Genomic DNA, 27,519 nt, shown 5'->3' on the forward strand with positions numbered 1-27,519 from the left:
TACCCTATGACCCAGGAATTTTACTTTTAGGTATACATCCAAAAAAATGAAGACCAGGACTCACACAGATACCTGTATGCCAGTGTTCACTGCAGCACTATTCACAATAGCCAAATAATGGAAGCATTTTTGTGTCCACCGACAGGTAAATGGATAAACAAAATGTCATTTGTACAGACCATGGAACATTGTGCAGCCATAAAAAGAACAAAATGTGATCCATGCTGCCACATGCGTGAATCTTGAAGACATTACAGCAAGTGAAAGAAACCAGACAGAAAAGGACAAATATTGTCTGAATCCACTTCTATGAAATACTTAGAATAGGCAAATTTATAGAGACAGAAAGTACATTATGGCTTACTAGTGGCTGAGAAGACGGGGGAACAAGGAGTTGCTGCTTCATGGGTACAGACTTTCTCTTTGGGGGTGATGAAAAAGTTTTGGAAGTTCCCCTGGATGGCTCAGTAGGTTCGGCATCCAACTCTTAATCTGGGCTCAGGTCATGATCTTGGGGTTGTGCAAGATCAAGCATTGGGTTCCATGCTCAGTGGGGAGCCTGCTTGGGATTCTCTCTCTCCCTCTCCCTCTGCACCTCTCCTCTTCTAAATAAACACATAAATAAATAAAATAAATTCTAAAAATCTGTAAAAAAAAAAAAAAACACAGATGTGGAACTAGCTGGTGGAGATGATTGTATAATACCTCAGAGGTAATTAATACCACTGAATTTTCAAAATGGTTAAAAGGCAGATTTTATGATATATGTATCCTCGATATCACATATCTCATAAAACCTGCCATTTGAGTTGTAACTGTTACTAAAAATCAATAAAGAAAAATGCACCGGGTTTGGGAGCAGAAGTAAGGGAAGTGTGGGACGGGAAGAGCCTCAGATGCTCCAGAACAGTGGGAGCATGGAAGGCAACGGGTAGCTCAGTGCTGCCGAAATCCCAATGTAAGGGAGCCCGAGAGCCACGCTGGAGTGTGGACTGCTGGCGGGTGCAGTGTGTTTCACTATTGGTATTCATGTTGTTATTGCTTTTAGTTGAGTACGGAGAATGGATTGGCTTGGAGAGAAATCACACGCACAGAGCTCAAGGGGCAACTGTTGCAAGACTACAGACAAGAAGCCCCAAGGCCAGGTGCGGGGCAGAGGCTGTGAGGCAGCAGGGGAGAAGGAGGCGAGACGGAGCGTAGAAAAGGAGGGTGAGGAAGAGCAAGAACTTGAGAACAGCTCCCCAAGAATCTGCCTGCTGCCTTTCCCCCACCCAAATACCTCTGCAGCTCAGCAGATGGGGGTGGGGTGGGAGGTGGAACAATGGCAACAGCCCATAACTCCAACACATCACCCTTGAGTCACATAATTTCAGTTTCAAATTTTTTTTTAAACCCGGCACACAGTTTGATCATTTTGGGGTTGGGCCAGCCCCTTTGTTTTCTAACCGACTTTATTTTTGAGTTTCTAGCTCCTTTGGGGCACTCCATCCCATGGGGGTCACTTGCCGGGTGCGGGACATTCTTCCCAGTTCAGCTGTGACTCCAAGCACCTCGCCTTTTCCTTAGGCCTTCTGATCTCCCATTTCTGCCTTCCCAAAGAGAAGCGTGAGGCCCACCAGGTCAAGGAAAAGTACGTAGATGGTTGCAAATTCATTTCCACGGTTTTATCATTACTAATCTTGTCTGGGTTCGTGATTAGAGCCTAACGACATGTTAATTAGTCACTGTAATTAGCAGGTGTCAGAGAGCTTCCAGGGGCTCCGGGGCTTAGAGACAGGGGCGGCCTTGGATAGCAGGGTCATTCAAGCCCAGCCTGCTTCCTGTTGAAATCTACCTTGATTCAGCCCATTATCCAACCCAAGACATACTGTACGTATCTTATAGGTTCATCCTATTTTAGCGTAAACAAGAGCTTCCTTGTATTTATCATGTATACATGGATTATATTATATATAATAGAGATATCAGATGACATGAAGGTCAATGAATGAAATAGTGGAATAAAGAATAATGCAAAAGGCAGAATGTCAGAGAGCCCAGAGAACCAGGAAGCATGAATACACATCTCAGCCCTGCCAAGGGCTGCTGTGTGACCTGAGGCAAGTCCCCTCACCTGCCAGGCCCCTGTTTGCCTGCCCCGGAGGTGGGAGAGACGGTTCTTCCATGATGCGCGCTATTTGTTGTCATTTGACCCATCATGATCCCACAGACCAGGGAGTGAAGGTCCTTGTTACCCAGTACAGCCCTAGCTTAGGGCAGGTTTATACCTTATGATGAGGCAAATTCATGAAATGCACAAGTAGATGTGACTTCATTTTTACTCCCCTGAAAGACTTTTTCTTACCAATTCATAACAAAACCAAGGTTGTCAAGTTTTGTGTCCTGTCTTGTTTGTTTTGGGAAATAAATCAGCAGACTGTTATATTTGGATCCCCCTTGATAGGTCAGGAGAAGGACCTAAGCAAACTCTAGGCCTGGGGAACCAATTAGCCTCAGGAGCACCCCTTTCATGTAGATATTGCTTCTGCTTTGAGGCACTCCTCCCTGCCCCCCACGTGAGTCCAGGGATCAACTTTCCTACAACACCAAATCAATTACTTCAAAAGAACCTAGAAAAATCTAGACAGACTGGCAGTCCAATTATTCATAGAAGGTTAAAATTGGCTCTGCTTCCAAGTTATGTCTGTCCCTTTGGTCTCTTTTAGTCACATTCTAATTATGCAGGCAGGGCCCAACTCTTTATGGTGGCCAGGGGAAGAAACATCCTTCTTGCTCACTGAGAGTTCCACCCATGCTGGTCGTGGTGCCTCCCTCATGGCCCTCATCCATGGCCATGCTGTTCTTAGATCACTTAGATTCCTCTGCCCTGAGGGGAAGAATGCCCAGTGATGATCATTTGGGTGCCCAGAGCCACTTGGCCCATAGGTGGGAGCTTCTTCACTGGGGTGAAGCTAATGCTTTACTTTGGGGTCTTTTCCTTATCAACACATCATGGGATAACAATGCCAGGAGCATCGGTCTTTCAGGGGAGTAAAAATGAAGTCACATCTACTTGTGCATTTCATGAATTTGCCTCTCCATGTGTTTCACCGAGCCCATAATCCTGTCTGTCCTCTCTGCCTTCATCCATCACATGACCTGATAGTAATTGCTCAGTAAGTGACACTGCCTTTTCCTCCTCTTCTATGAATCTACCAAGTTCTGAAAGTCAGGCATGTTTGACTCTAGTAGTGAGAATCTAGTAGTGACAGGCGTCCTTATGGAGAAAGTGGTGAACAGCTCACCCAATCAAGCTGATTCTCACCTTCATCTCATCCACTTTAGCCTCTTGGCCAATCAGATCCCCTCCATCAGTCTCCAGCTCCCCAAATACAGAAGGTCTTTCCTGGCTTAATCCTTAAATTCCAACCTCAATATCAGGCTAGTGAAGCAGGATTACATTCTAAGCTCCAAGTTGCTGTCAATTTTCCTGACCCTGGGATTTCCTTCCACATGCCTTTTCCTAGGATTATAAAACAACTCAAACTTTTCATTTGCTATATCTTCTTATTCTATCCTTCCAAACATGTAACAAAGTTTCTTTGGATCTTGTGACATTTTTGCCTTGAATTCAAACATATCAGATACCAAGTTTGCTATCCCTGTTTCCTTTTCTTTATATTTGCCCAGAACATCATCTTCCATCTATCCTTTTATTTTCATCCCTCTTGTATCATTTAAGCGAGTCAACATATTATTGATCTTTCATAATCCAACCTAATAATGTGTCTTTAAAAAAAAAAACTGTGTAAGTACACATAACATGAAATTTACCATCTTAACCATTTTTTAAAAGATTTTTATTTATTCATTTATTTATTTATTTTTAGAGAGAATGGGGGAGGGGCAAAGAGGGAAGGAGAGGGGAAGACTCTCAGGAAGACTCCATGCCAATCATGAAGCCCAACATGGATCTTGAGCCCATGACCCTGAGACGATGACCTGACTCAAAACCAAGAGTCAGATGCCTAATCAACTGAGCCAATCAGGCAACGCTCCTCTTAACCACTTTTAAGTGTGTAGTTCAGTGGCACCAAGTACATTCACATTGTTGTGCAACCATCATAACTGTCCAACCTCAGAACTTTTCTATCATCCCAAACTGAATCTTCACACATGTTAAACAATAACTCTCTGTTCTCCCTTATCCCAGCCCTTTGGAATTTCCTTCTGGTTCTATGAATTTGCCTATTCTACATATGTATGTATGCATGTATCATGTAAATAGACCATACCATAGTTGTCCTTTTGTGTCTGGCTTATCCCACTTAGTGTAATATCTATAACACATATTGTAGCATGGGTCAGAATTTCTTTGCTTTTTAAGGCTGAATAATGTTCCATAATATGTGTAGAGCATATTCTGTGTATCTATTTGTCCAGCAATAAACAACTGTTGCTTCCACCTTTCAACTATTGTGGTTCATTCTGAGGCACACATGGGTGTACAAATATCTCTTCAAGTTTCTGCTCTCAGCTTTTTGGCTATATATTCAGAAGTGGAATTGCTGAATCACATGGTAATTGAATTTTTAATTGTTTGAGAAATTGTTCTTTGTTTTCCACAGCAGCTGCGCCATTTTACAAGCCCACCAACAGTGCTCGAGGGCTCCCATTTCTATACATCCTCACCAACACCTGTCATTTTCTGCTTTTATAATAGTAGCCATCCTTGTAAGTGTGAGAAGGTACAGAATTCATCTTTTAATTTAACTCATTTACATTTATTATAAACAATGGTAAATAATGATTTATTCTTTCAATGGGCTCTAACTTTTTTTTTTCTCTATAATGTTTTATTCTTTTTCTCCCTCCTTTCCAGCTTTCCACTGGGAAGTCCAAGTTATTTCTGGGACTTCTATTAAATAGGCACTGATCAGGGCACCTGGGTGACTCAGTCAGTTGAGCGTCCAACTCTTGGTTTCTGCTCAGTTCATGATCTCAGAGTTGTGATATGGAGCTCCATGTTGGGCTCCAGGTCAGCAGGGAGTCTGGTGGAGGTTCACCCTCTCTCTCTGCCCCTTGCCTGCTCTTTCTCTAAAATAAATAAATAAGTCTTTTAAAATTAATTAATTAATTAAGCAAGCAAGCAAGCACTGGTATTTCTAATTCTTTTCTCCATATCTCTTAGAACTTGGGGGAGAATTTGTCAATCTTATATTATACTATTATTATTATTTTATCCTACATATTCTCTTTTTTATTTCAATAAGATACTTGTCAGGCCTAATATTTTCACTTGATTATGATATTTTTGCTGCTATTCTGCTCATAATTTCTTTATCTTGCTGGGTATTTATTTTGTTTATTCTTTGTTAATCTGTTCTAGTCATTCTACTTCTATTAGTATGTATAATTCAATTTCTTTCTTTTTTATTGGTGTGTGTCTCTCAGGTGTTTCATTAATTTTAACCTGTAAGCTTATTTTCTTACTTCAGGGAATTTCCACTCCTTTGCCTGGTAATGCATATTGGTGAAGGGCCATGGGTCAAGCCTTAGTTTGCTTTCACTCAGCTAAGTTTGAAAAAAGAAATGAACCCAAGGTACAGAATCCCAGGATACCACAGAGCCACTGCTGGCTCCCCTTGGCTGCCACTTCCCTTGCGGAGAAGTGAAGGTCTGAAGGTTCGGTGGGCTCACCCTTCCATCAGCTCCTCACCCCATCACACCTTTGGCACTGCCCCAAGAAGACTCCAGACTGTGGATCTCTGTTTATTGTGGTGGCACCAGTGATGACTGTCCTGGAGGTTCCATGTGCCATAGGTATTGTTTCTCTTCTCCACCTCAGGCTTCGGTCACCACCTGCCCCAACACATACAAATCATGCACACATGTGCACATGCACACACGCACATGGGCGCACATGCGCAAACAGGTTCACCACACCCTCCCCATATCCCTAGGACCTGTGCATAATTCTCGTGTAATCGTTATTCCCTCTGATTCGTACTTCACTGTCAAATGTTACTTTGCTATCTTGTTAGGAATGCCAGTGATTTCTTGAGCCTGAAGTCTACTTAGCATTAACTGAAAAATGATCACGTTCTTGAACATTTATGCCCCTAAATGGAAAATGTTAGAGCTTTTCCAACCCAATGTGTTTCTCTTACTTTAAAAACTAATGTGTGCAGCTTGGATCTAATCATAGTGATGTCAAAACACAAAATACTCTTGTGTACTCAAATGTGTGCAGGTCCCAAATGCCAGGCCGTGTCCATTTTTTTTTCATTTGCATACCACATTCTTGGGAAAACTCAATATCAACCTTGCAAAAATAAGCAAACAGAAAAAGTTGCCTTCCTCTTACCCAACAGTAGACTAAGGCCAAGAGAAATGCAGAGACCTTGCAAGGGCAGGACAGACACACTAAGTTTGTGCTCTTTCTGCTGTGGTTTCCATTCTCTGGGGATGCTATTCAAAGAGTCATGTTTTAGTTTAAGAACTTAATTTATTGGTGTCAAGTATGTGGCAGGAGCCTGACAAGGGCGCACAGGTGTGCCCCACCTGCCTCATAGCATAGATCTACACCAAGAAAGAATTATTAACACCACCACAAAACTCTGGGTTTTACAAATACCATAGTGATTACCATCTCATTAAATATTTCTCCAGCAGGCAGGAGAAGGATGTTACATAGTCAGATGGATCAGATGGTGGAGTAAGGAGGCATGACAGGATTTTTAAGGGTGGAGGAGTCTTATTCCCTGCTTCCAGTAAACACAACTCCATCACTGTAATTATTCCAGCCAAAACCTCTGGGCCATTTTTGACTCTCCACTCTCTGCTATGCCCCAGTCCAGTCCACCAGCAAATATCGCCATTCTACCTTCAGCCAATGTCCAGCATCTGACTCACCACCGCTACCCAGACAATCTGTCCATGTCGTAGCATTTCTATTGACTTTGCATAGGTTCTTTTCTGCATTATCACCTGTTATCAACGCACTGGCCACTGGCTGGAGAACTTGTTTTAAACGGAAGTCAGATAACTGCTTGGCTAAAAACTCTTCAGCGGCTCTTCATCTCACTCAGGATAAGAAGCCAAGTTCCTGACCCTAGACTCTGAAGCCCTATCTGGCCTAGCCACCTGCTGCTCAGTTCTCTAACCTGTCCACTGCTCTCCCCTCAATTACTCCACTGTAGACCCTGACCCCCCTGCTCTCCTCATATATGCATGCTCCCCTGTCCATGACTCTCCCCTGTCCAACCTGAGGGAAACATTCTTTACCAGATATCCAGATGGCTTGCTCTCACTGCCTTAGAAAGGTGTCTGCTCAAATGTCACCTTATTAGATAAGCCTTCCATAGCCACCCTAAAAAGTTGACAATACCTCTGTACTCCTTATCCTTCTCCCTCAGGTTTTTCTCCATTTTTTTTTTCTCTATTGCTGTATCTTCACCTTTATTATTTACATATTTACTATTTACTATTGATGCTTACTATCTGCCTCCTTGTACTAGAATACAAGTTCTAACAAGCAGGATTTTCTTTTTCATTTTTATTCGTTGTTGTATCTCTAGTGCCTAGAAGAGTGCCTATCACATATTAGTCCCTCAATAAATAATTGATAAATGAGTAGACAAGTGAATAAATAAAATTTGGAGAGATAACAATCTAGAAACAGGTCACTGAAATATCATTGCCTCACATGCGAGATCACATCAACCTGACATTTCTCCAGCGAAGGAGAGATACAGAGAGGGGCAGTTGTGAGCACCCCCTCCCTATGTTTGCAAGCAGATGCAATCCATCTTCTGAGTGCCCAAGACCCTTTTTCATATTTGATGGAAAATGTCTTCATTTCTATTCCACTCCCTGACTTCCTACCCTTCATCACCATCTCAACAATCCAGCCCCTTCCCACCTCCTGCCTAAATGAAAAAGCTTCAAAATCTTCAGAACCTAGAAGTTTCTGGGTCCCTGCCCAATGCTTCTAAGGCAGGTGAAAGCCCAAGAAGCACCCAGTTAACAGGTAACCTCCTTTCTGGATTAGTTTATTAAGCAGACTCTACATCTATCTTCCCAGGGAAAGGCCAGAAATCTCAGCCATTTGCTAAACCATCCAGAAAAATAAGCAAAAGCTGATTGATAACTTTCCATGAAAAAGATCACAGAAAATCAATATCAGTGTCTTATAGATCGCAGGAGCTAGGTTGGCAGGAAACAATGGACCAGTGAAGGAGGGCATCAAAAGCCGACCTTTTATCCACAGGAAAGGATGTGTGGTCTGCACTTCCCGTGGTGTGAACTGTGCTTCCTGGAACCACAGGAAGTCACTCCATTGCGGTTGAACACACACCCCTTGAGTTCACACTACTCAACTTTGTGACCGCCTTCCAAGGCCCTTTGCTGTCAAGTTCCACATATTTTCATGGTATCTTGAAGCCTTTTAAAAAGTTGTCCACCATCTAATATAATTGTTGAGCAGCCATTGTGTCTTGGATGCCTTTTGATACTTGCAAAGAATTATTCCGCAAGGTTTGCTTTTATCTAAAAGCACAAGTGTATTGGGGGGAGAAAGTCTAAAAGAGGATGTATAGATTTCCCTCCATTTTATAAGAAAGAAACCAAGATGGCAAAAGAGGAAATAGGTTTATATAATAATTATCCATCATATTGTTATCCATCATATTGGTGTATAATGCTTGACCAATCACGAGGCACTGTTCACACACATTATCCATTTAATATGCACACAAACTACATAAGATAGGGAGATACAATTGCACTCATCTTATAATTAAAGAGGCTCAAAGAGAATAACTAATTTGGCTAGATTCAGACAATCGGTCAGAGCTCAGATTCGGGACTCCAACCTCAACAGTGAGAGAGCTATTAAGCGCATCATTCCTTCCACCACACATAGCTCTGCTTCCATTCAACTCAACTTGGAGGCATGATATTATGTTTAAATATATTCTAAAGCAGTCTTGGACGATGCAATGTCGATGGGGCATGAGCTAAAAGCCTGCAGAATTTAGATGCAAATTGCGTGTTAGTGTCAAACCAGCTTGCCAGAGGGACTTCTCACCAGATGAGTCTGGTCACAAGGCCTGATCTCTCCTTCCCTTGACAGTCAGTCCCTCCTCCCTGCAGCAGGGGACTTGGGGAATGTAAAGAAAGGCTGGAGCACCATCAGCAGCCCTGCAAAACCAGCATTACCAAAAGATTCAGTTAACTCTGTAGAGGAACAATGTTGGAGGGGGCCAAGATGGATTGATCCTGGCAGCATTCCAGTGCCACGCTGGCCTGTGATTAATTCCACCCCTGCTGGTTGCTCACTGTGTGACCTCAGACAAGCTGTCTGACTCCCCCGGGCCTCAGTTTTCTCAGCTGTAAAATGGGTATTATTTTACCTTGCTCCGAAGTTATGGTTATGAGGCTCTGTTGGATCAAACTCCTTCAGTCAGTGGGACAGGAAACCGAGGCAGGGAATCCAAACCAAAATGACCTTGCGGAGCAGGGATTTGAGTTCCTTGCCACAAAACCCACCACAGAAGAATGCAGTCCCCCATGCATGCTCTCACCGGAAAAGGAAGCAGAACGTGGGAGCCCCGGCCCCACACCTTCAGAGCCTTCTCCAGGACAGGGAGAGCAAGGGCTTGGTCCTTGCTCAGAGATGGATGTGAAACAGGCACCAGGTGCCCCACTTCCAGAAGGTGTGCCCTCTATAACTGTGGGTGGCCACTATGCTGTCACCAAAAAGCACATTTACAAAACCTGAGTTCACCATTCGCACAACGGTTGGGAGAAACTAAAATCCATACTGCTACAAGGGTTTTTCCGTCACCGGGACTGAACCCGAGCTCTTCCCTCTTGTAGTTCCTTCAAATGGAGAACTCCCACGGTGCGATTAGGATAGTTTTCAAAAAACTGTATTTGAAACAATCTGCAGTCAAATGCAGGAGCTTCTATAGTGGTGTAGGTGCTCTTTTCTCCGGACCTGCCTCCCTCTGTTCAGGGTCCAGGCTTGGCCGCTACTGAGCAAGTGGCAGGGGCAGATGGTGGGGGTTGCCCTCCCTGTCTCGAGACTTCGGCCGCATGTCCTCTGCCCGGACAGCACAGGGCAGGACCTGGGAGCTACCAGAGCCAAGCAGGGCCGTGCTCTGCCCCCGCCTGTCAGCTGCTCGGGCTGGCTATGCCGAGGCCTCGCACCAGAATCAGGATGACATGTCGGCCTGTTTGCCGTGTGGGGAGACACGGACATGTCAGGACACAGGCAGCTGATAAGGAGGCCATTTGTTCCCTTTTAGTGGAGGAGAGGAGCAGAGTGTAACAGCTGCAAAAAAAAAAAGCACAAGCCAGCAAGAAGGCTTTCTTCAAAACCTTCGTAGCCTTCAACCCATCAGTTCAGCATAATGTCAAATCCTAGTGGGGGGAAAAAAAGTGCTAGAGGGGAAAAGCATCCCTCTCCTTCTGGAAGCTGATGCTACCGTTGGCCCCTTTCCGCAGACTAGCCTTAAACTCTGCATGTGTCTGTGACTACACCTCCATGCAGGTGGCTCTGAGAACCCCAGCGGATGAGATCGGGAAGGAGCGGTCACATGTGGTCATCGAAACTCCATGGCTTGCTTTGCGGGCTCTTGTCCCCTGCCATCTGCAGGCAAGCGTGGACAGCGTTCAGCTTGGGTGGGGGCACCACAGAGTTATAGGTTTGCCTGCTCGGTGCCCACTTAAGTAACAGTGAGAGACACACTTTAACCTTACTCTCCTCCGGAAGAAACTGTCCAAAACATCTTTGTCTTCTTTGTCATCTGCCTTCTATCTATGAAGAGGGGCTCAGCCTCTTTCCCAACCTATGGGCAGAAAAGATTTATTTACCCTCAAAGGTACCAATTTTACATATGAGCAGAAGAGATCGCTACCTACAGGCTCTAGTACTTTCAGAGGTCCTGGAAAGCTGGCCATGGGATGGCCCACTGACCTGACAACCATCTTCCTCAACCAAGTGACCAAGCGTGAAATGCCGCCATGAGAGGCTCATTCTTTTGTTGTGGGCTCTAGTCAGCTCCAAATGCCCAAGAGAGACTGCCTGGGTGTTGAAGAGAAGCAGCATCAGTGAAACTGTGGTGGAAATACAGAAAGCACACCTAAAAAAGAAGGAATTCCCCGGCGGGCCACAGACCTAGGCAACTGTTTTGGGCAGAGAAAAACCCTCGCCAGCCTCACAGTGCTGCCTCCTGGAGAGCTGGCTGGGCTCTGAGGACGGAGGTAACTGAGTTACACTTCAGGGAAGGCTCATATTTCTCCTTACCACGCAGACTGTTCTGGGAAGTGGGAGGGCAAGGGTCTGGGAGGGAGAGGGATGACCATGAGTTGCCAGAAGAACGCACTCAGCACAGCATGGGCCTAGGGGGCTACCCCCTGGCAGCCCCCCAGCTCCTCTGGCAAGATGGGTGGATTCCTGGGGTGAGCCCCCACAAAGCTCGCGGCCACCCTGGGCATTTGCTGACGTATAGGCCAAGCCGTTCCCACTGTTTCCTTTACTCTAGCTCTGCATAGAATAATATGCGATTAATTGATTTTCTGTCACTCTTTTAGTCCCGAAAATTAATTTCAGAGCAACCTTGTTTTCTCAGGGTATGAATCCTCTACACCAGAGCCATTCTGCTGTTCCATTATTCATGAGAGAAAATAGTGAGAGTGTGGGACAGGGACGCCCCAAGGCCACAAACTGATAGTCTGTGTTACCGATACAACAATATTCCACCAGCACCTCTAAATAATTCACATCTACAACTCAATTTGGGCCTGCACACGACTCAGGATACAGCTGGGGGCAGCAGAGCTGGGAGATTTGGGAGACTGTCACCGACGCCGAAGCAAGGCACACGGGGTCTCCCGAGGCCGTCCCCTTCTCCCCCACCCCCCAGGGCTTCGGGGCTGTGGAAGGAGAAGGCGCACGTCTGGGGCCCCAAGCCCGGGCTCCCTTTCACTCTGGCTCCTACCAGAGCTTACACATATTCCATAAAAGAGCTAGCAATACAGTAGTGAGCCCCTGAGAGGGAAGTGTGAAAACAGGCCTTATAAACTTCAAATTTAGCCCTGAAGAAAGCGAGACACCCCATGCAGCTCCCTTCTCTGGACCTCAGATTTTAAGGTTTGGTCTGGTTCGGTTTGCTCATCTGAGACCAGACCTGCTGACTCGGGATGTCCCATGAGGTCGCTCCCATGCTCACAGGAACAGCTGTCCTGGCTGATTCACAAGCACCCTTCCAGCTCTGACCTCCTCTGATGAGTCTAATGAAGAACAGGGTTGTTACCCTAAGGCTTTGGAGGGAAGGGCTATCTATAGGACCATTGGTAACCAAAACATCATGTGGGTCATCTTGTCATCTAGGGAGAAAGGGAGGGAAAGGCACAGGCGAGGGACAGCACAGCACGTCAGCCTTGCTGTTTGCCACGCACCTTGCTGAAGCCGCTGGAAGGACACAGGTCCCTGTTGGCACCAACAGAAAGACAGACCCATGACATGTCTTCTAGGGAGGATACTAAGATGGCCTCAAGATTCCCACCCTCTAGGGGGCACACCCTGGGTAGCACCCTCCCCTGGGCTTTGGGCAGGACCGGTGAATAGAATGAGATATCCCTCCCGTGATTAGGTTAATGATCAGTTGACCTGGACTTAATCTAAAGGGAAATGCTCCTGGGTGGGCCTGCCATAATCAGGTGAGCCAGAAAAGAAAGTCAGAGAGATGCTCCTGGGGGCCTACACGAAGCAGGCCACCATGCTGTAAGAGCATCTATGGTTGTGTTCCGAAGACTAGAACCCGTGGTGGCCTCTAGTGGCAGCGAGTGACCTCTAGATGATAGCCAGCAAGAAAACGGGGGCATCAATCCTACAACCACAAGGAACAGAGTTCTGCCAACAACCTGGATGAGCTTGGGAAAAAATCAGAGTCTTAGATAAGATCACATTCCCCCCAGCTGACCTTGACTTAGTCTGTGAAACCCTGAGCAAAGGACCCAGAACCTCCCCCCACCACCACCACCATGAGGACACCCAGTGCAAGGAAACTGTGAGATAATAAATGGGTACTGTTTTAAGCCACTCAACTGTGACAATCTAACTTGTTAGACAGCTAACAAGTTGCTATTCTAGCAATAGAAACTAATAGAACTTGCATTAAATAGAAACAACAGGACCGGTATGCCCTTTCCAGTCTACAAAGTGCTTCCAAAACCCACATTGTGGCCAGCTCTGCATGCTCAACGCCTACGTCTTCCCATGGCTCCCAGGAAGTCTTCACAAGATGAATCTCCTCAGCTTGATACCCAAGGCAACACTGAGAGGCTGACAGGGCGGGTTTGCTTTTTTTTTTTTTAATTTCTCTTTCACGGATGAAGAAATTGATGCTCAGATAAACTGCTCTGAGGTCATGTGAAGAATCCGTCGCAGAAACAGGACTCCCATTCAGGCCTTCTGAGTCCAAGACCAGTGAGCTGTGTTCTCTGTGGCTGCCCCCGCACTATCCTCTCCAAGAAAAGAAGGTTGTTTTAAAGGCAAGTCCCAGGGGCCTGACTGTCTACACCTCTCTGAGAAAAGGAAAACCAGAGTGGTCGGGGGATGCTGAGTTCCACCATCCGGTTAGCGGCCTCCATCCCCCGACACGCAGTCACTGGGGAGGCAGCAAACAAGACAATGAGAGGTCAGCTTCGTGGCTCCTCAGAGTCCACAGCGGCCCCTCTGCTGGCCCACAGTTCCAGGGCCCTGAGCTGAACCCCTGTGCACAGCTTCGCCTCCCTTCTCTCCCCCAATCCATGGACAGAGGGCCCAGCCAACCCACTCATCAAACAGGCTTTTATCATTAGTTATTAACGGGGTCCGATTAAATCCAAGCAACAATTGGAAAGTCAGATTGCAACGCCACACTCTTTATTGCTGATGTTTCTGCGGGACGTTAGCAATAAGAAGCCTCCAGAGAGGAGCGGTGAAGGACAAGAAAGAAAAAGAGGGAAAAGGAAATTGAGCAAGGTACTTTACAGCCACTTTGTAACATGTGCGTATGCAGCAGCCACGCATGAGGCCCAATAACCTCCTTGCAAATGGTAATAAATCCCCTCGGACCCCAACACACTTGTAATTTACAACTTGGCTAAAGTGAACATTATTTCAAGCTAAGCGTATTCTCAGAGGTTCAAGAGAATGTGGCAGCTTTCCTGCTGACGGAGGAGTTTCTTTTTAAATGTCATGCATTCACTTTCATTACTTCCAAATAATTGCCCGAAAAGATCAGCTGCTGGACAGGGCTGCCCACTTTACATCACTATGAGTCAATTTCATCATCATCAAAGGAGCCCCTGGGAGCTGGTTTCAGCCTGGGGCGGGCTCAGCCCTCAGTGACTCGCTCCTCTTGGTCCCCAGGGTGTGCAGGAAAAGGTGCCTCCATCATTCTCCAGGGACAGCTCCAGGTAAGATGGAATGTTTTCTATAGATAGACAACATGATCTGTCATCACTGCCACCATCAAATATCATCCTCCCGCATCCACTGGATCATAATGTCATTGGTTGCCCAGCTCTGTAATGTGGTGCTTGTTATCACAGAGCTAACCCAATGCAGTGTATTCCTCTCCCTCGTGAAGGAGCAGGGAGGGGTAGCCCGCTGGGGTAAGTCAGGGGACCCTCCCTTCCTAGTCCCAGGGGCACATTGCATATTTTGTGGAAAGCCTGCTTTCAAATCAAACACAGGCTTTGCTTTGAGAGCTCTGGTTTTGGTTATTGATTGCATAACAAACCACCCCCCAAAACATGGTGTCTTAATTATCGCTTAAGGTTCTGTGGGTCGACTGGGCTCAGCTGTGCGGTTATTCTTCTTCGTGAGATGTCAGCTGGGGTTGCAGTCATCTGGGGATTGGACTGGGCTGCCAAGTCTCCCGCAGCTTGCTCACATGCCTGGTGCCTTGGTATGGAAAGCAGGAAAAATGGGTCCCATGGGACAGCTAGGACTTTCTGGCTTTCCACCTTGTGGCCACAAGTCCTTTTGCTCTCCATGTGGCCTTCCCACATGGTCTCTCCGTGTGGTTCCTGCAGGATATGGGGACTTCCTATGTGGCAGCTAAGGACCCACAAAAGCACAAAATTGTAAGCCACCAGGACTAACACAAGGCCATTTTGCCACATACTACTGACTAGAGTGAGTCAGAAAGCTGGCCCGGATTTCACATGGGAAGGGAGAGGACAAGGCTGTGAACACCAAGAAGCATGAATCACGGGGGCCCATCTTTGGTGACTAGCTCTGAATCAGGAATCCACATCTCCTTCGTGAAATATCCTCAAATAACTGCTATCAACTCTAATCTCCCTTAAGGAATGAAAAGGATAAATATAAGTTCCTTAAGGGGTCTCAGCTCATTGGTATATAAGCATGAAACAGTTTTATTTCTTCCAAGCCTTGCCTCAGACTGTGATAAGTTTAATCCCCCTCTCCTGTGACTTAATGACATCCTAAGCAGATTCTGCAACTTTGGAGTCTTGTTCACTGACTAAAATAGTCCAGTTTAGTGTGTTAGATGGCATTAGGAAACTATTTTCTTTAGGGATGATCATAGTTTTGTGACTCTAAAGAAGAATAGTGATCATTTTAAGAGCTGTTTGCTATGAAGTGTCAGGACACTGCAGTCAACTTTGAAACTGATGGGGAATAGATAGATGTTGGTCCCCATTTTTGCATATTTTTAAATTTTCCATAATAAAATTTGAATAATTTAATTTAATTATTTAAAAAGTTAACTTAATTATTAGTAATAGTAATAATAATTTAATTATACATAATAAAAAGTTGAAAAAAATCCAGTCCACTTTATAACCTCAATTTCATAGCCAATGTAAAGTTATCTCCTCTCTCCTATCATTGGCGTTAAGGACTTACAATGTGTTGAAGGAAGAAACATCACTGTGCCTAACTGCGTGGTTATAACTTTGTCCATTTTTGTTTGTATTGGTCCTCTGGCCTACAATGACCAGCAGTCGCTGCTCCCCTGTTTGGGGCACATAGTGGGACTTTTGGAGGATCTGCAGGTGCCCCCCACCATCCAGTTCTCTGACAGGCAAGACCCACCTCTGGCTCTCCCTCCTACCACCCCCCGCAGCTCCTGAGGCCTGAGGTCCACCTCCAGATTTCTGGCTCTTAGGTCTCTTTCTGGAGGAATATTTCTCTCAAAGGAGAAGCGGGCAAGATGGCAGGGTCTGCTTTCCTCCATTGTGCCTTTTGATCTAAGAAGAACTGTCCCTCCCAACCCCCAGTTCTTTCCTGATGTGGACTGAGGTTCAGTGGTAGGGGGAGAGGTTGATGGCTATGGGAGGGTTAATGCTGCCTTTTCATAGGAAGCTCTGGAAGAAAGTGCTAAAATCAACTGTTCCTGGCTGTCTTGAAAATGTGGGGGTGAGTGTTTCTCATCGTCAGCTGCAAAACTTAGTCTAGTGCAATGGACCAAAACCTACTCCACGTCCCTTTGTTGACACATAAATGTGGCTGATGTATCCAGGCATAGAAAATCCAGTCTATAGACACAACCCAACTACTAACTTGCTGTGTGACCTTGGCCAATCACTTAGCCTCTCTGGTCTTAAAGTAAGGGCTCAGCATTTGGTCTACTGCATTTCCAAATAAGTAGCACAAACGCTGAGGGCTACTTTAGAGGCACTGCAAGCAGTGATGTGAACCCCGACCAAAAAGCCAAGTGGGACACTGGCCAGGGAACTCAGCCTTCACTCTGATGTATTTTTTACACTGACGCTCCAGGTGAGATTTTCATTTCAAAAACGAGTCCTGCTCTAAAAATGTTTGAAAGCCATTCATCAGTCCAACTGGCTCATTTGACTGCCACAGAGAATGCCAGCCTCTGAGGAATGGTTGGTGTGGGATGCGCTGTCATGCCCATTTAACAAACCGCAAGTTCTCTCCAACAGAACCAGACGAGAAAGCAGCTCCCAGCTTGGGAGCAGAGAGAAGAATCATGTTATGTCCAGGGAAGATTCACTCCCTGTCTTGGTCTCGTGTGTGTGTGTGTGCACGCATGCATGTGCGTACACATATGTGCGTGTGTGTGCCCCCCCCAGTCTGTCCATTGCTGTGCAGCAGGATTAAATTTCAAACTGCACAAGACGTCTGAGGCAGGGTAATCAATCACTTCATCACTGCCACTGCAGATAAAGAGAGCAGAGAGACAGGGAAAGGATGGAGGGGGACAGAAGGGGCAGAGAGACCCTCCGGCCTCTGAATCCACCTCGGAAAACAACCACATGCTTCTGGGGCTCATGGGCTTCTGTGCGCAGGAGCGGGAGAGTAAAGAAGAGAGTCCCCCTTATGGAGACTTACGCTGGAAGCAGCCCAGGGCTGTCCCTGGAAGTCTGATACTCTGGGAAGGACTGGAAGGGACAAGGATCTGGAAGATCTTGGGTTGGAAGGGAACCTCATTCCACACACATAGACCCCCCAAGGAGTGCGTGTGCATGCACCTGCTTAACCAGCCTCATGTGGGGATTCTGAGATGTTCCCTTAGCCTGGAGCTGCACAGGCATGGCAGGGCCGCAGAAGCTGAGAAGACCCCACAGTCCCCGGGCTCGGCCCTGTCTCAGTCCTCCTGCAGGAATATCAGGCCCAGGGGCTCTGGCAGAAGAAACTGCAGTCTGTCAGCTCTGAGTGACATCAGTGGAGTACCACGTTCCAGCGTCCCGTGTCCTCTGCATAAATGCAATTTCCCCAAATGTCAGGAGCAAAGCATTACAGATAACACATTGTGTGTGTCTTTGACCCAGTAAGTGCTGAAATCACAGATCTCATTATTCTGACATGATAGAATTTTCTCTTTCTCTCTCCCAGTGCAGGCTGACTGCCCTTGTTTCCCAGACTGCAGACCTAATTGTCAAAGGTGCAAAGCCACCGTAGAAAAATGGGCTTCACTTATTCCCTACCCCGAACAAAATGCCAGGTCTCCTTGTGTGAGAAGAAAATGATCTTAGGGACAGCTCATAACAGGACATTAAGTCACAGATATTTTTGGTCAGAGCTTTCCTGGAGAGCAGAGGTACAGACAGATTTGACCTTGAGTGGCCAGGCATGACTCTCCCTCTGCCCCCACCTCCAGTCCCGAGCACTGACTGGAGGAACAGCCTGGATTTTGAAGTCTACTTCTGCCACTTTCGAGCTGTGTGCTGCACTCAGGTTGCTAACACTCATCAGCTTTTATCTTCTCAGCTATAAAACCAGAGGATGTGTAGGATGGATGTGAGGGAGAAAAAGGTGTTGACTGCATAGAAGGTACCTGGCAAATAATTGGTGCTGGAAACATTTACTATGGTCAAATCTGAGATTTCACTTCAGGGATGTAAGTCAATAAATCCTCCATTCAATCAACAAGCTGAAGAAGTATTTACTGAGTGCCCTGATCATACAGCCAGAAGACATGGGCTCACTAAATATGTGTTGAATGAACGAATGGCTTCTTATCCATCACTAGGTGACTTCGGACCAGTCACCACATCTCTCTCTCTCTGTTTCATTGGCTCTGAAACACAGGGCTGGGAGGATGGCATGGATGCAGCGGCCAGCTTTGACACTCCACTAGTTGAGTGGGACACTGAGAGGTCCTCAAAGGGACGTCAGACAGAGATCCAACTCCCCCAAGTCTTACTATCTAGTTAAGGAGTGGTGTCAGGTGGACCTACCTGAAGGCAGCTGATACCTGAAGGCAGCGTGTGAAGCGTCCAGGTGAGGGGTGAGGACTGCAGGCAGCCCAAAGAGATTAGAGCTGGTCCTGGAGGCTTGGTGGTTGGAGGAAGTGAGCCCAGTCCTGCTCCTTGGAAGAAAGATGGGATCGTAGTAGCAGCCAGAAGAGCAATTCTGGGCCCAGTGGGCTGAAATGCACAGCACAAGCTAGAATGATTACATCCCCTGAAATTTCACTGAAGTTCAGGTTGAGCGAAAGGAACTCAAATCTTAGGCTATGAGGGCCAAGTATTGACCACAGAGCCATATGATGCGCTTTACCCACCTGAAGCAGACGTCCTAACAGACCCTCTTCATGCCTCCCATGTTGCCAGGCAGGCACCTGCAATGCCAGGAAGGGCCCATAATTGCTGACCTCCTCACCTGCTTCTCCATCACCTCTTTACACAGTCTTTCTGAAGGGTCCCTGCCCCCGTCTGTCCCTTCTCTTGTCCAACTTTCCCTCCAGGCTTAAGTGTAGAAGACCAGAAAACCAGCAACACTGGATGGTTCCCTTCATCATACTTGCCTCTTTGGATTAATAAATGCCATATTTTCCCCCATGCAGCTTGGCCTTTCCGTATCCTTTCTACCATAAAACAGAGAAAAACATATAAATCAACTTCTCTATCCTGGTGACTATTATACATTCATTGTAAATTTTGAAAAATATAGTCAAGAACAAAGAAAGTAGTAATCACCGGTGTTACATATGGATGACAGGTAGATAGAAATATTCAAACTGGATCTATAGCTTTATACTTTGTTTTCATTTGAGATCCCATCACGAACATTTCTTATACCTGTGAAACATTATTTGAAACCATGCTTTTTAATGACTGTGTAATAGTCCATTGAAGGCTTTTAGCCATTATTTATCCAACTATCACCCTATTTTTGAACATCATAATTATTTCTGATTTTTAGTTGCCATACGTAGTACTGCAATGAACATTCCGGATGTAAATCTCCTTCGAAGATCATTTTCTAAGGTGAAATTCCCAGATGTGGAAGTTCTCGGGCTAGGGGTATGTATGTTTAAGGTTGTTGATAACACACTGAGTTCCTCCTTACCTTTTCAAATGTTCTGCAGTTCACTGACTCACGAATATGATGTTGCTCGTTATTACAATGACTCTTCATGAGGTTGTCTTGTCTCCCCAGCTAGACTCTGAGCTCCTCTAATGCAGGGAGAAATTATCCTCCAAGGCCCCTGGCCCAACGAGCAACCTCTTATCACCAGCATCTCACACAGCCGTCTCCCCACCGGGGGAGTAGTCAACAGGGTTCACATTGCTGTACACCCCAAAGACTTTAGTTGCTTAAGTGCAAAAATGACTTCATTATTAGCTGGTCCCACCTGCAAAACAATCCCACACCGTAACTTCTAGGTCCTGATGATTTCATCTCAGCCTAAAGAAAACTTCCTGCCCACCTGAGTTTCCCCCAGATAAAATGGGCTTCCCTGAGAGGTGGTGAGTGGGGACCACGTGACGGGGATACTGCTAAAAGGATTCCACCTGCGATGAAATGTCAGGACCCTCCAATCCTGAGATCCAGGATTCTTGTCATTCTTGTCACTTCCCGGAACCCACCGTATGGCTGTCTACACCCAGGACTTTCTCAATAATTGCTGTGGGCTAGATGACAGAATCCCTGCCCCGCTCAACAACTGACAGAAGTGGGTTGAGGGCTAAATCAATGGTGTTCACAAACCGAAGGTGCCTATTAAATCTTTCTTCACAGTATCAGCTACACGATGGCCATATAAATCTTTAAAACGGCTCCAATATTTCATTTCAGTTCGGCTGTACTGCCGGAGTGAGTGAGTAGTGTGCCTCCCACATGTTAATTCCACCCAGGGAAGCCTCAGGACTCACAGGGCCAGAGCCCATTGCGATGGGGCTGGGGAGCAGACCCTTCCCTGGCAGAGGGAGCCCCCCAGGTGGAACCAGAATGTGGTTTGAGAATACAGAGCATGACCTCACCGACTCATGTTCATTGAAGCCAAATGAGGGGACACCATCAATTCATTTTAAAAATCGTTGGCTGGTTTGAGAGAAATTCGTGATAACTGCATGGATGGACCAGTAGCCACAACCAAGCTGACGACTTCTTTGTCTTGGAGGTCCTGAGGGAGCCCACTCTGCGGCAGGAGTACCTCGTAAGCAATGTATCCCCCCCTTAGGTAAGTGGGTGTTGAGAATGTGTGTTGGAGGTTCCTCTAATAAAAATCTTGTTCTCCTATTAAAAAAACAAACTCTCTTCTAATTTAGTTAAACTCATATTTATTTGCACCACCTGGAATCTACATGTGCTAAGTGAACGTAGAGTCCAAAGCATTCCTCTCTGAATTATAATAGTGCTGAGTTAACGAGATTTTTCTAAGCCTTTAAGGGAAATGAGCTGCAAGGTTTTTCCCACAGTTTCTGGATGTGGCATGGGGAACGAAGACCCTGTCCTCTGTCTCCCTAGCAGCTCCAGAGCCTTACCAAAAGAGAGACAGAGACGGCTGTCATCAACATGGCACTAGTATCCCCAGCAAGCAATGAGACGATAAAGGAGCAAGAGCTGTAGCCATCCTCCGTTCCATGAACAGAGCTGGCAGCTGAAGGGAAGGGAAAGAGCTTTGTTTGTGCTCATGAATAGCAGCCCCTGTAGGGACCAAAACACATCTCAAGCTTAGACCATTTCAGGTGATTCTTGGGGTTGGCAGGGTGGGGCAGGGTGGACTCTTCCTTTCAGCATCTTGTTGTCTTTGTCAAGCTCCCAGTCCCAACACGTAGAAATAACTGATGCACTCTGGACAGCAATTTTACTGCACTTGCCTCAAAGTCCAAGCCCCTGAGGACTCCTGATCATCCAGCCACGTAACTCAGCCTCCTTGTCATCTTCAGATCCACTCTGGGACATTTGCGGAGTGAGTTCCTTTTTCCTGTTTTCCCCACCTTTCATCCCGCCCCGCCCCACCCCCACGCAAGCACCCACAACGTGTTCACTAATGAACGCATTTAATCAAGTTTATGAAGTCTCTTTATTATCAATAACCCTAATCACTCTTAATTGCTGCATCATTAGTTCAGCCACGCTCGGATGTAGCAGTTAGGCGGAGCAGTAAATGACAACTGCAGAAAAATGACTTGCTGCATAAAAGCCTGGGAGGGAAGGACTGACAGGAGAAGAGGCAAAGGGAGGAGAGAAGAGTGAGTGTGCTCAAGCCCTGCAAGGCGGCCCGCTGCTGGGCAGAGGGGGGTAGGGGAGGAGGGAGATGCCATTAAGAGGTTCGGCCAGGTGTAAAGATGCCGGTGAGCCAGTTTTGCATATTTCTAAACTTTGGGGAGTTCCACATCAGCAGCATGAGTGAACTGTTCTGCTTGACAAAAGTTGATGTTATGTTAATATCTAGCACCTGCCACCCTCGGGGATCTTTAAGTCCTCTGCAAGCTCCATTGTGTTCAAAGCCAAATGCTTGGTGGATGCGAGGTGAAGGATGCACCTTGTCATTGGGAAAGCAGCAAGGGGTGGCCTGCTGCAGGTCTTTGTCGAGACATTAACTCTCCTGCCTTTCCATGTTCTGGAAGTCTCTGCACAGCCAAAGAAACCACTGAGATGCCTCCGGTAAGAAAGAGGTGGCCAGCAGCATCTCCTCACTTTGCATTCACCTCCCTAGGAGCCCAGAGATCCAAAAACCCTGTCTAAAACCTTTAATCATGGAGTTGTCTTAGGTCTGACTCTTGATCTGCCCCATCTCCCATTCCATAAAGTCAATTTAATGATATCTATGGCCAGTCAACTTCAAATGAAGTGTAAATGAGATTCCATGGTGGACAGAGTTGTGAGAAAGCCTTGGGGTACACCAGGGTTGGGGAGCCTGGGAAATCCTGGCTATCTGCTAGGGGGAGTTCTCTACGGGTCCTTCCCTCTTTGTATTTGTCCCACTGCTCTTTCCCTCAGCCTCACTGTGTATGCAAATTTCTGTAATGAGATTTTATACACGGAAAGTCTGAATCCTGGAGGCACAAAACTCTTCCTACCTCTAATCTCTAGAATTCTCTCCTGCACCCTGCCCCTCTCCAAAATGCAAAACCAGCCTTTCTACCTTTCCCACTTAAGTGTATGTTGTTCATGCATATTTCCTAACTCTATCCCTTAAGTGTTTATTGAAAAAATGTTTATCAGTACATACTATGTGCCAGGTACTGGGAATATAATGTTAGGTCAACAAGAAACCTGTCTTGAAGGAGCTTATGGTTCAGTAATGAATCTAAGAAACTATAATATAACTATGTCCCAACTTTGCTCACCACTTGGGTGCTAAAAGTGTTCCATAGAAAGATGCTCTCGGTGCTAAATAAATAAGTCAGTGCCTTACTCTGCTCTTCATCCCTTTTGTGTCCCCACATTTCAAGGGCCGCACCAATGCCTCTCCACAGACAATCATTTCCCTGGTAGTTCCCAGATATGTACCTGTAGGTTCAGCTCTACCCCTGATGAGGATGTTCTAGAAACTTCACTCTCAGCAAGAGATGTTTGGAGCTCTTAAGCCATAGACTCACCAAGCTGTTCATTTCTGAAACTGTGCCCCTTTCTTAGATGCCAATTCGCACATTTTCTGGCCACAGCCAAATCCTGTTGCCAATGGCTGGCCCCATCCCATACCTCAGTGGCTGGCTGAACTCCTGCTCCAGGCCAGGCAGCCCACCTAAAGCCATCATGCTAGTTTCCCCTCCTTCTCATCCCTGCCACAGCCAGTGGAGCCAAGTTGCTTGACTTAGAAGGCTCTGCATATCACAAATTGACAAAAAATTAAATTTGTTAAAGAATGCATGGGTGCTCTTGTTGCTTGAGACCTAGCCATCAATGCTGGCCCAGAGTAACCAATTACTGCCATAAACATTCACATTCATAACTATCACTGTTCAGGCCCCAGGTAAGCTTGTCTCCATCTCTTGTCTTCCAAATACAAGTTGTGTCTAAATGCCACAAGAGTTCATGGGTTGGACCACTGCTGATATCAGAAATAAACACTGCATTAGAGCACAGAGGTGATTTGAGAGACAGAAGGGCTTAGGTCGAAGTAAAAATGAAAACAATGAACCAGTCCTATCCTCCCAAAAAATATGAATGTGACAGATTCTTGCATATTAAAGTACTGCTGATCAATAGAGGCATGTGTCCATTTTCTTATTTCCTTTCTTGTTCTAATCCATGTTCCAGAGATATTCATGAGGTTCCATGGTATTTATTAGAGCTGCATGTAGTCACTGAGGTATATTTTGCATTACTGAACAATCTCTATTACTTTACATTCATATACACTGCATATCTATCTAAAGTTAAATGGGTAAACCATGATACCACCTCTTCACATTTCTGAGTAGATCTAAATATTGCTTTAAAAGACAGTGAAAACTGGGACACCTGGGTGGTTCAGTTGGTTAACCTTCTGCCTTCTGCTGTGGTCATGATCCCAGGGTCCTAGGACCTGAGCCCCACATCAGGCTCCCTGCTCAGCAGACCCTACTTCTGCCTCTGCTTGCCACTCTCCCTGCTTGTACGCACTCGCTCTCTCTGACAAATAAATAAATAAATAAAATCTTTAAAAGACAGTGAAAAGATGGAAAAGATACCAATGTCTATGATGAAAACGATATGCTCTGGAATAGTTTCTGAACTAAGGATAACTTATCATATGTGACCTACTTCAGTGTTTGAATAGGATATATAAAATTCACATTTATTTCTGAATCTATGCATTGTTTTTAAGACTTGTGTTGACAATTCTGGTTGCTGCTGCCTCCACCATGCAAAATTTCTCCAAACTGAAATGAGTAAAAATCTACATAAGAACTACAATAACTCAGAGATTGTCTGTTTTGGCATTGTCGATACAACACAAATGGTGTGAAAAATCTCACTTATGAAAGTATAATTAGTGATTTCACCAAAATAAGGACCAGAAAAATAAACATAATGATAAATACATAGTTATTATAAATTAAGAATGTCTTTTTTTAATCACTCACCCAAAAACCACTGGCCCTTCGAGCACTGAGACATACACAATAGCAATTAAATTTAGTCATCTTTGATATTTGTCAATTTCAGCCAGATAAACTGCCATTTAACCCATGTTTAAAGATATATAAGTCAAAGCAGAAAGACAATATTTTTACCAGTTCATTTGTTTAACTTGTACCTTTTATACCTTGAAATATGGAGTCATCTACTTATACTCTTGCCTTCAGCCCATAAACTGCTAGATGCAGGTCTGCTAATCCCTGATATTAATCTAGCAAGGTTTGAATCAGTCATAATGTATTAAAACAAAACTGGGGGGGCACCTGGGGGGATCAATCAGTTAAGCATTGGACTCTTGATTTCAACTCAGATCACCATCTCAGGGTCCTAGGATTGAGCCCAGATCCGGCTCCTCTGCTTGAGAATTCTCCTTCCCTCTCCTTCTGTCCCTTCCTATGCTGCCCCCCTACATTCATGTGTTCTCTCCCCCATCTCTCTTTCAAATAAACAAATAAATATTTTTTAAAAAAACCTGGTAGACATTAAGTCCATTAAAAATCCTTGCTATTATAAATAATATACCAGCTAACATTGCATACAAATCTGTGCAAACTTCTGTTTGCAGAAGTGTAATTTCTAGGTCAAAGGGAATGCCCATTTAAAATTTGACATACATGGAACATTGCCTTTCCAGATGATTGCACCAACCAATTTATAGGCCTACCAATAGAATATATTTCCACACACAAAACATACATGTTACCATTATTTCTAAGAGAAAAAAGTGGGATCTTACAGATTTACTACAAATTTCTTTTCATTAGTGGAAGATCTTTTCTTACACTTGTTAGATATTTGAATTTCTTTTTCTGTGAATCATCACTTAGCATCATTTTGCTACTAACTTTCTTTTTCTTACTAATGTGTTAGAGTTCTTTGTATATTACAATTGTTAAATCTTTGCCTAACATACATAATATATTTTCCATTTATTTGTCTATTAACTTTGTTAATGTTATCTTTTGATTTGAAAAATTATACAATTATTGGGTAATCAAATCTATCAATCATAAAGTTTTCCAACCTTGATGTAATTCTTCAGAAGATATTCAGAAAGATCTGCTCCTATACCAAGTTAGTTAAAGAACATTTTCTTATACTTTATATTAGGATTTAAATCCAAATCCCTCTGGAATTAACTTTGGCAAATTAATTTATCAATTTCTGTGCCAATAAAATATTTAATTACTATAACTTCATAGCACTTTTGATAGATAGCAAGGCAAATCTTACCATCAGTATTCTCCTCTTTTCCAAGATTTAACTATTTTTACATATTCACTCTTTAAGATGAACTTTAGAATCAATTTGTAAAATTCAAAAATATCCCACTGCGATTTTGAATGGCATTCCATAAATTTATAGGTTAACCCAAGATAAAGACATATTTATAAGGACGAATATTTCCAGCAAGAATATGGCACATTTCTCAATTTTTCCAGTTTTTTTTTTAGCTCCTTCAATAGCATTTCATAGTTTTCCATATTTTACATTATTATTAATTTTTAGCAACTTGTTACATTTGTGAATAGGACATTCTTTCTCATTCTTAGACCCCAGCTGATTATTGTTCATACATAGGAAAACTATTGAATTTTGTCTTAGATCAACCAATTTACTGAGCTCTCTTATCTAGTAGATTCTCATTTGATTAACTTAGATTTTCTAGGTTCGTGATCTGCTGTATTTAATAATGAATTTTTTTGGCTCTCACTTTCCAATATTTATATCTTACTACTCTTCTTGTGTTACTTCTTTGTCTAGATCTCCATGGTAATGCATCACAATGAGAACAATATCGGAAAGCAGAGTGGATTTATTTCAGCTATTTTACTGTTTACTATGAGGTTTAGTATTGGTTTCTGATACTTTGTTGTATTAAAAAATTTCATTCTATTTCTAACCTACTAACTCTTCTAAACTACTATTTTCATTTCTTGATAATAAATTTCGTGAAATGCCATTTTAGACCCTAACAAGATGATCATGTCTATTTTTCCCCTTTAACTTATTTAGGTAATAAATTATGTTGCATTAAAAGATTACATTAATAAATTTCCTAATGTTGAAACAAGTTTTCATAATCATTCTTAGGAAAAAACCTCCTGGGATATGCCTTCTTTCCTTTAATAAGTTACTGTGTTTGATTTATTGATATTTTTCTCAGTAATTTTACATCTCTAAACAAGGGAGATTATTCTATATTGTTTGTTTAAGAGACTTTGTTGACTTTCATTATCAGAGTCAAAAAAGGAAGTTTTTTAAAAATGGAGTCAAAAATTGCAGCTATTCCATATTTTTTATGCTCTGGAGAAATTTATGTGATCTGGATATTATCTTTTCACTACAGACATGATAGGACTTGCCCACAAAACTATCTAGACCTGGTAACTTTTTTCTGAGCCTCTAATGAAACAAGCTATTTATTGTTTTATTTTTTACATATCCTTGAGTCAATTTTGAACATTTTCCATTTCCCGTGGTGAGGAAAACCATTATATTTAGATTGCCAGAATTTTTGGAATCATATTGCATATAATATTTCCTTCCCATTTTTAATACTTACTTGAAAATATTTGTGATTAAGGAATGTAGTTGGCTGAATAATATCCCTCAAAAGAAATCCATATCCTAATCCCCAGAAACTGTGAATGCTACCTAATATGGCAAAAGGGACTTACAGATGCAAT

This window comes from Lutra lutra, chromosome 2, assembly GCF_902655055.1.
Source record: "Lutra lutra chromosome 2, mLutLut1.2, whole genome shotgun sequence".
Taxonomy (NCBI): Eukaryota; Metazoa; Chordata; class Mammalia; order Carnivora; family Mustelidae; genus Lutra; species Lutra lutra.